Source organism: Maniola jurtina, chromosome 13 (genome assembly GCF_905333055.1).
Source record: "Maniola jurtina chromosome 13, ilManJurt1.1, whole genome shotgun sequence".
NCBI classification, from domain to species: Eukaryota; Metazoa; Arthropoda; class Insecta; order Lepidoptera; family Nymphalidae; genus Maniola; species Maniola jurtina.
The window spans coordinates 9,879,601-9,890,299 of NC_060041.1; the positions used below are offsets into that span (position 1 = coordinate 9,879,601).

The following is a 10,699-nucleotide window of genomic DNA, read 5'->3' on the forward strand; positions in this document are numbered from 1 at the left end:
ATAATATTATTTTCTACTGTGCGTTTAACTTGATGGAAAAGTTTTTAAATATTAGTTTTTTATAAGCACTTTTTTATTTTTATAGGTATATTATACAATTTGTATAAGCATTTTTTTTTGCGTAGCTCGCTATTATTAAACAGCATGTTCTAAAATAAAATTGGGTGCCAATAAAATACTAGTGAATTTGACAGAATGGGAAAATGCATTTTTAAACTAGATAACAGCCACGTCTTCGTCCGCGTGGATTTAAGTTTTTTAAGAATTTCGTGGAAACTCTTTCATTTTTGGGGATTTTGGTATGTTCTTTTCATCAAAATCGGTCAAGCGGATGGGTCGTGAAGAGCTAAAAGATATGCTAGCTAATGAAACAATGCTCTCTTGTGGCATATACATCGACAAAGCATTGCAAATCCAGCGAGAAAGTTGATATGTTGTCGCACTGGTTCTCGGATTGCTGATCAGATGTTTCGTGGCAGTAGATGATTAGGAAGCAATGTACACGCAACAAATCGATAAATAAGTACATCTCGACAACTTGTGGACGCATTTTCTTTTACGATCGTCCGCAGTTTACGTGTTCTACAAAGATATGGCCGATTGTGCCGATGTTAGAACATATTGATTTGTTGTAAGGATGTGGCATTTTTTCTGGCATTTGTTTGGTCGCAATGCCATCATCGTACTCTATAGGTATAATAGAGTATAGTCGAGTTAATGATTTATAATTTTGAGTAAATTACTTGATACTTTCCCTTTTTGAAGCGTATTTGAACGAATCAAACTTATTTTGCACTAGCTTATGCCCGCGACTTCGTCCGCGTGGATTTAAGTTTTCCAAAATCCCGTGGGAACTCTTTGATTTTCCGGATAAAAAGTAGCCTATGTGCTAATCCAGGATAATACCTACCTCCATTCCAAATTTCAGCCAAATCCGTTCAGTAGTTTTTGCGTGAAGGAGTAACAAATATACACACACATACAAATTTTCGCCTTTATAATATTATAGTGTGACTAACTGTATATTTTACATGATTGCGTATATGGTATATGAATGATACATTTTTATTTTGTAATCTAAGATTTGAAAAACTACTCGTAAGTAAAAAGTTTTTTGATAAGATATTTGTTAAGTCACGGTTATTTCACAATTGACGAATTTTCAATAAGAAGGTTGCATGCAAACAGTTCGCTTTGCATTCAGCAGTCCAAGATAAGGTAATGTTAATATTGCTTTAAGTATTGTACACATAATACATTATAATATTTAGTTTAAAAAAAAGAAGGTCTAAAAAACAGCTATTGACTTTCATGTCGGCTCTTCTCCATAGAATATTATCCTTTCTGAATCGGTGGTAGAGTCTTGATATAATATCAGGAGTGGCAAAACTTTTACCGCATCTATTGTTTATCTATTTGTCTTTTATAATCTATGTGAAAGCTAATAGCGATCGCCTAATAGCAGGGGCCAGTTGTTGCCTCATAAAGACATCCCACCGGTATTGAACTCTACCCGGATACACTGTATCTATTCTAAACTATTTACTATTTGCTTTCAGTAGCCCAATAAAAGATAGCTTAACTAGGTAGGTATTGAAAGAATTTTGTCCATATGGATTCAGGTTTTAAAATATCTCGTGATATTTTCTCGGGGTTTTACGGGATAAAAGCCTATGTTACCCATTAGATCTTCAAATATAACCTTGCGAAAAATCACGTCAAACAAACCAACACACAAACAGACTTTCTAATTTATCATCATCGACATCATTATCAACCCATAGATGTCCACTGTTGAACGTCGGTCTTTGTGTAGGTCTTGCGCCGCCCCAATTAAGCGGCTCCCTGCGACTCGTTTGATTTTGGCTATCTAGGGAGTCGTCAAACGTCACCACACTTTTCGTTGCAAGTTGACCATTCTAACACCTTGGGACCCCTACGAATGACCCCACTCGATTTTTTACCCGACTGTGGCAAAGCCAAGGGTAATGATTTTAGCAGTCTATGTATGTATGTGTGTATGTATGTCTGTATCTAGATTCTGTGTGTTCCACCGTAGCGCCTAAACTACTGGGCCGATTTTAATGAATCAGGTGTCAATTGATTCGTTGTAAAGACCCGGGTGACATAGGCTATATTTCATACGAAAGAATTGACCTAGTGGATGTAACAAAAAAAAAGTGGAGGTCTCCAAAAATATTTTTTTGCTGTATCGAGTGGGGTGTTAAATGAAAGAGGAGGAAATTCTTAATTCATGGGTATAAATTTACAACAATATACACCAAACGACAGACAAACAATTTTACTCTAATTAATATTTCAGTGTTATTAAGGCGATCGCAGTCGGGTTTTAGTTTTCAACTTTATCGAACTATGCCCTCTTACCATTGACACTTCGTCCTCGCAACCCATTGAGTTTTTTTTTTTTTTAAATTATGACTGGTTCACGCAAGTTCTCTTAAGCAATGCCTGAAAAACATGAATCATACTTCTTATATCACCTGCGCATAAAGATTGCCTCGTAATAATTACGTTGTCGCCATAAACTCGGCTGCGTTATTTTTATAACACCATCAAAGCTTCCGTGCTCATATTATAGTTTATGATGAAACATCCGATAATATATTTATTGCGACGTAATATTTGTGTACATTTTATTGTAACTGAAGTTTGATGATGGACTGTTACTATTCCCTACATGCTTTAAAACACATTGACATTGATCACGGTTACTAAGCCAAATATCTTAAACTTAAAACCGGTGTACGATTCACATCTACTTAATATTACAAATGCGAAAGTGTGTATGTCTGTCTGCTAGCTTTTTACGGCCCATTCAATTAACTGTTTTTGGTAAAGAGATAGCTTGCATCCCGGGGAAGGATATAGGCTACTTTTGGTCCCAGTAAATCACAGAGTTCCCGCGGGATTTTAAAAATCTTAATCGACATGGACGAAGTTGCGGGCATCATTTATTTAGTACAGAAAAGACTTGCATCCTAAATATACTCGTAGATATGGGCAATTTTCATCTCATGGAATATTTAAAACTAAATACTGAATTAATAGCAAGTAGGTATAATGTACCTACCCATGTACCAAATATTTTTTCATGTGATAGCAAAATAGGCTTTTTGAGCTTTTTACATGTAGTTCAGTACAGTATTTAAGTTATCATTAGCCTAGATGTTTATAATTTCAAAAAAACCTTCTTTGGAAAATGTATTAACTTGAGCAGCAAATAAATATTATAAATCCATAAAACCAAATGCAATTTTATCACCTATCCCACAAAATCCTATTCGAATCATATTTAACGGTCCAAGACACACATTAATACGCGTTATGTGCTCGCCGCGGCGGGCAAACTATGATAACTCATTAATCTGTTTTATGGTGCATAAAAATAATATTTATCGGTGTATCGTAGCTTATAGGCTGGGGATCTAATGGGAATTATGGTAACTTAAGTAGGAAGATACGTTTGCCTTAGTCGCTTTATTAAGTCTGTCGTGTTGTGTTTTCACTTTAGTATCAGAATTGAGGAGGTATTTAGACTGACATCTGTAGAGTATACTTTGACTTTGCTTAGACTTAGAGTTAAAACGAGTTTTTATAATTTTGGTATAAATAAATCTGTCTTATTTTATTTCTAAGTAGCCTGAGAAATGTACGCTTTATGCATTGATCCTTTTTTCCAGCATATGCAAACTGTGGAATCAACTCCCTTCTGCGGTGTTCCCATTAGATTACAACATGGGGTTATTCAAGGGACGGACCAACAAATTCCAAAACCAAAGGCTTGCAATGTATAGGCGGTTCCTCTGGTACCAACTGCAAATGTTCATGGGCGACGGTAATCATTTAACATCAGGTGATCCGCTTGCTCGTTTGCTCGCTATTTTTTTTTTTAAACACAATCCAGCCTTAGAAGGACTACAGTCATCGACGTATTTTAACATAGATGTAAAGCTAAAACGGAAATGGTTGATTCACATACGGTTACTTGAAGTAACGTTAGTCATTGGAGTCATAAGGAAATGGTGAGTATCGGTGTAAAACCACGGTGTATCACCTAGAAGGGAATTTTAGTTCTAGGTCTGACACTAAACGGGTCATAGAGAAACACTAGATATACGAACACGACAAGAACTTTGAGAGTGGATATCCCCACAACAGATCGCTATTTGATCTTGTATAGGTACAACTGTTAGCAGCGAAATTTTTTTTTTGAGTTCACGCAAATATTTTCGTACCTATCTGTTATGATCACCGACCTCTGAAATGATTTCGGCAATATATTGGAACGTTAGGCCGCGCTTGCACTGGATGCGAGTTATAGCTCGTTCACACAGGCTGCGTAAGCGTAGACGTAGCGCGTACCATTGCGTTGTAATGTATAGAACTGTATGAAACATGGCACACCGCTTGCGTAAAGCGTGGACGTATGCGTATCGTTCGTGCCTATTCCTACGTGTTCGCATAACTGAATTTCGTATGAAAATCCATGCAAAATGAGCGTGGCTTAAAGATCTTTGCGACTTGGTACTATCCAACACTAGCTTCTCCTTTCAAGAAGGTTGCCTGGTAGAGATTGATCCAAGCAATAAGGCCGCCTTTGCACACAATTATTTTTCTGTTTTTTTCTTTCTGTGTTGTGTTCCTTTACATGTGTTTTTGTGTGCAATAAAGTGTTCTATCTATCTAGCTATCTATCTATTTTGGCTCCTGCATTATTTAACCAATGTAGTATTAAAAGTAATAAAAGTCAAAGGCTATAAGGCATTAGCAAACATCAAGTACTCGGGTCGTGGCTCGAATATTTTTACACGCTGTCCCAACAATCCGTCCGCTGATAAGCAAAGTTGCTGTTGTGGAGCGCTAAAATTACGCTTGATCGGGGACTATATTAAATAACATACAAAAAAAGGATTTTACTAAATCTAAGATTAAGTAAATGAAAAAAGAGCGTGGATTTGACTTGCAGCTCGCTCCAGCAATGCGTGGGACTGCAATTTGCAGATATACATTCCTTTTGCGTTTTAGTCAAAAATCTTTTATGAAATTAATGCACACCTTATCACACTAATATTATAAAGGAGAAAGTTTGTATGTGTATGTGTGTGTATGTTTGTTACTCCTTCACGCAAAAACTACTGGACGGATTGGGCTGAAATTTAGAATGGAGATAGATTATACCCTGGATTAGCACATAAGCCTTATCCCGGAAAATCAAAGAGTTCCCACGGGAATTTTAAAAAACCTAAATCCACGCGAATGAAGTCGCGGACATCGCTAGTTAAAAATAATTTATACAGGCTTCCTGGTTTGACAAAATATCTTTTGATTTTGATATGAAACTAAAAATATAATTTTTGAGTTACAGGTCTTAAATGTAAATGTGCTTAAATGTAAGCGCGCCCTTAACAAAGTAGTTGACTTGACGTAAACACTTATTAGGAATAATATTTAAAACTTGGTATCACTTAATACTTATGTACTTATAACAAAACCTAATGTAAGGAATTTAACACAGATTATAAAACTAACTCTAATCATTCAATTGCAACATTTTAGCGGCCTCATTGGATGCAACACGACCCTTTGACATCGACTAACGTATTTAAATTCATAGTCTTATGAAGTTAGCCGGCGAGGGGGGGAAGGGGGGGTGGTTCGAAGCGTGACTGTACACTTTTTGGCTTCAGTTAAGCCGGATCGCCAGTGACCTGAAATAAACTGAGATAAGTTAAATAATTCTAATTTATTCGCCTGATTAAATGTGAGCAGAAACCCGAAAAATAATATTTTAAGTCTAAATATATAAAAGGAAAAGGTGACTGACAGACAGACTGACTGACTGATCTATCAATGCAAAACTCAAACTACTGGACAGATCGGGCTGAATGCAGATAGCTATTTTGAGGTAGACATCCGCTAAGAAGGGAATTTTGAAAATTCAACCCCTAACGGTAAAATAGGGATTTGAAATGTATGAAGTCCACGCGGACGAATTCGTGGGTATATGCTAGCTCATTATAAATGTGGAAGTGTAATTTTCTGTTTGTCTGACTGTCTGTTACGTTTTGACGACTCCATTAGCTATACAAATTTTGACGAAATTTGGAATAAAGATAACTTATATCCCTAACACGAATGACGGAATCAGGTGGATAATATTGATTGAATAGACGTTTATATAGTAGAAAGAAGTCCCTATGATTGCGCTAAATTTCAGCTTTAGCACAGCTTTTAAATATTTTTTATTACAGCTTTAAGATACACACAGATGGACTGACAGTCGAAAATGTTGAAACAAAAGGATTTCTTATTATTACGTTTTCGTATAACGTTTTTCTTCACCTTAATGGTGAGCAAGCGGTATTAAATCACACTTTACACTAATATTATAAAGGCGAAAGTTTGTGTGTATGAGTGTGTGTATGTTTGTTACTCCTTCACGCAAAAACTACTAGACGGATTTGGCTGAAATTTGGAATGGAGATAGATACTATCCTGGATTAGTACATAGGCTACTTTTTATCCCGGAAAATCAAAGAATTCCCACGGGATTTCGAAAATCTAAATCCACGCGGGTGAAGTCGCGGGCATCGGCTAGTTGCTTATAACTCCGATTTAAAAGTGAGTCCTAGGGATCAAAGTTTGGATTCCCAAGTAGAAAGTCACTCTTAATGACTGGACTAACACATTTACATTACTTTACTACGAGTTTCGTTATTTTTTCATTTTTCTGAAATATTGACTTGCCTCTAGTTCTGTTCGTGTAGTTTCCTCAGAAGGAGTTAAAATGCCATAGTTCGTGCCACAGCATAAATTAGCAGTAACTCGCGAAGAAACCGGCGCGCATATTATCGCAATTTCGTTTGAGATTAACGAAACACTCACACAATTAATATTCATGCCGACCGCAAAAATTTACTGTCATTTCGATTAGCTTTGAGACTTGGTTAAGAGAATTAATTATACCTACTCGTAATTTAATAATTAACTAGATTTGAAGGCTTCATGCTGGTTTTAGGGATTCTAGTAAAACAGGGAACCTCTTTAGTTTCTAACTAGCTTATGTTCACGATATCGTCCGCGTGAACTACATTTTTAACTCGCTATTTTACCCCTTTAAGGCTCGATGACACTGGGCTAATTTACGAGCTGCTAGTCGGGGAGTTTAAAAGCTAGCGAGTGAGCGAGTAAGCGAGTGTCGATGACACACAAAACATTCCACTCGCTCAGTAGCCAACTAGCTAGCGTGTTGACATTTTAGCTTTAACTGCCAAAACGCAGATGCTCGCACTAGTTTACTAGCAGTGATGATGACACGTGGCTAGTTAACTAGCCTACAGGCCAACACGCCAGCGAATGGCGAGTAAATTAGCCCGGCTTTCTATTTTTCAAGCAGCGTTTTTACAATCTGATAATCAAAAGCAGATTGTGAAAAAGCTCGATGACACGTGGCGAGTTTACAAGTTACAAGGCAGCGAGTTCGCTAGCAGCTTGTAAGCTCGCCTCGTGTCATCGAGGCTAGGGGTGGAATTTTCAAAAAAACCCTTCTTAGCGGATGTCTACGTCATAATAACTATCTGCATGCCAAATTTTAGCCCGACCGTCCAATAGTTTGAGCTGTGCGTTGATAGATCAGTCAGTCAGTCAATCAGTCAGTCAATTTTCCTGCTTCTTTAGTAGTGGGAGAGCTGGTGGTGCATGTGATTTATTAGTTTTGGCGGATCACAAGCAAATGAAGCTTGTACATACTTGCTTCTATAGACACAATTTGGTCGGTCTATCGCATGGGTGACCTTCATCGTCCTCTGGTGCACTCCACCTTGCCCTGCACAACAAAACGCTTGATCGAGTAACTCTCACGCCGGTGGACGTGTCCGCAAAACTTTAATATGTGACTAACTAACCTCGAAAGAGTACATAAACTAACCTCGAAAGAGTTGTTTAGTGCAGAATTCTTGGAGTACTTAAATACCTATACCTACATACGAAGTTCAGTCCACGAGGCTCCTAGCATTTGGCTCCAGCACCACATTTCGAGAGCATCAATCTTCCAAGATCAAAGCCACTATTATAGTAAACATATAGGATTTTATTTGATACTAGCTGTGCCCGCGACTTCGTTCGCGTGGAATAGTGACTTTTCGCGCTTTATATAGCCACGGACGCTCAGGCGCGAGGCGCCGTGATTCTTTAAATTGACATAACTTTTTTATTTATGAACCGATTGACATGAAATAAACACTAAATCCTAAGTGAAGCTTACTACAATATATTAGTGAAAACCGTATCTAAATCGAATAAGCCGTTTCTGAGATTAGCGTGCACAAACACACAGACAAACAGACAAACAGACAAAAAAAAAATTAATTACAATTTCGGGTTCGGCATCGATATAATAACAACCCCTGCTACTTTTTTTTTATATATTTCCATTGTACAGACACCACTTTTCTACAATTTTATTATATGTATAGAATAGATTTAGAACTAGGTAGGTACTGCTAGGTATTGTCTAGTAAATTGTCCGTGTGAACAAACCGAACAGACAGCGTAAGACATCACCGGCAGACCGCCAATAACCGTAAAGGGCACCGCCGCTGTATTGGTTAAACCACTCGAACTTGAGAGTTCCCTCTTTTTTGATCATCATTTGATAAATCAGATTAAAAAGCTGTGATAGTGGTTAAGAGCGTCCTACGCTCCAAGCTCTGGGGTTCGACCCCGGGAGGAATAGAATAGAATAGAATAGATTTTTATTCAAATAAACTTTTACAAGTGCTTTTGAATCGTCAAATAATTTACCACTGGTTTGGAATGTCGTGAATGAGGAGGCACCTCTTACTTTACTTTAGTATATAGAGTTAGGTATAACATTTTAGGCAATTAATAATAATATTGGTGAGTATAGACGGTGAAAAGACACATCGTAAAAAAACCTGCATCCTTTTATGTTTTTAAAGGTGTGTGAAGTCTGCCAGCCACTGCCAGCCCACTCTTGGTCAGCGTGATGGACTAATGCCTATTTTTTTACATCCTGAGAGGAGACCCGTACTCAGTAATGAGCCGGCGATGGGCTGAGATGATGAAATCAGATTTCAAAGAAATCTTTTTAATAAAATGAAAGAGAACACTTTAGTATGGTTTTCTGTTAAGGAAAACACTGAAGGTGATCGCCACTGTAAGATTCTCATTCATTCGGGATGGAGACCTGGACTCAGAAGTGGGTTTAATATGATGATTTAGGTATAAAGTAAAAAGGTTATGCAGCGGCTACAGTTGAGTCGTTGGCCTCTATACCTACTTATATCTTTGTACATGCAAGCATTTGAAAAAGTATTTTGACAAAGATTGTTCAAGTATTACTCCAAAATAGGGATTGCAATGCTGGATCCGCAATCCAGCAATCCAGCTGGATCCAGCACGTTTTTCGGGCTTGCTGGATCCAGCATCTGACGCTGGATCCAGCGGTGCGGATCCGCAATCAGCTAAAAACAAGTAACTAACTTTCTTTTCGCGCAAAAACCATAGAATGTCTTTCAGAAAAGTATAAAAGAACTGTAACAGAAATGATTGGATTGTCAAGTCTGAAATTATATTATAACTTCAGCTTCTATAAAGATTTTTACGTGGGAATTGGGATAGGCTACGCAATTTTATTTCGAAAATTAGTGAGATTGAGAAACTGAGAACTGATGTGTATAAGGGAAGTTACTGTAAAAAGAAAGCAAGGTACGTTTTTGGGTTTAATGTTTTCATTCTGGAAATTGTTTTGACCTGCAAAATAAACCCCTTGGAGATCCTAGTTGACAGCTAAGTATTAAAAGATGATTGTGGAAGCGGATCCACCGCAAACCACGTCAGAGTTAGCGGTACACTAACATTAGCGCTAGCATTTGTGAGTGATAAAACGATTTTAATTCACTTATGACAAATTGGTAAAGTGCAAAAGCTCGAGAAATGGGTACTGTATGAATTGAGTGAAGCACAATTACAAACCAACAAACACGCTTTGGGTGCTGCATTACATTACTCAATCGTCACAATAATGAGGGAATTTTGCATCGTATTGTTACTTGTAATGTGAAATGGATCTGCAAGTACATCAATCAGAATCGCTCATCACAGTGGTTGAACCCAGCAGAACCCGGCCAAATCCTGTCCCAAACGAAAGTTGACTCATAAAAAGCTATTTTTGAGTGTTTGGTGGACCAGTACTGACATCATACACTACAGCTTCCTGAGATCTAACCAGACGATTACGACAGATATCTATTGTCGACGATTGCAAACCTCGATAGAAAAGCTAGCCGCTAAACAACTGAGACTGGTCAATATTTGCTCTAGTCCATTGCTGCTTCAGGATAACGCTAGACCTTATATATCACGACAGACGATCGCTAAATTAAGGAGCTGTGATTGGAAACACCTTCCATACTCCCCGAACATTATTCCAACAAACACTTTTTCGGAACTTAGACAATTTCTGGCAAGGAAAAAAATTCAATTTCGATTCAGTTCAAAGGTTCTATTGCCTCCAAAGATGTTACTGATTCTCGCTTCCACAATTTTTTCAGCAATGGAATCAATGAATTACCTATAAAATGGCGATAGTGTATAGATAATGAATGGTACATACTTCGATTGATTATATACATACTTAACTTCATTAAAAAAAGTT

The 10,699-nt window shown here is 37.5% G+C and overlaps 1 long non-coding RNA gene across 1 annotated transcript; it reads right to left on the bottom strand.

Annotated features, from left to right (window-relative positions):
* Positions 1–3,273: 3,273 nt before the first annotated feature.
* On the bottom strand, positions 3,274–10,093 carry LOC123870705. The gene is made up of 3 exons (XR_006797127.1): positions 9,951–10,093; positions 8,264–8,269; positions 3,274–3,283 (listed from the first exon to the last, which is right to left on the bottom strand). It is a non-coding gene; the product is annotated as an uncharacterized LOC123870705 (long non-coding RNA).
* Between the last annotated feature and the right edge of the window lie 606 nt (positions 10,094–10,699).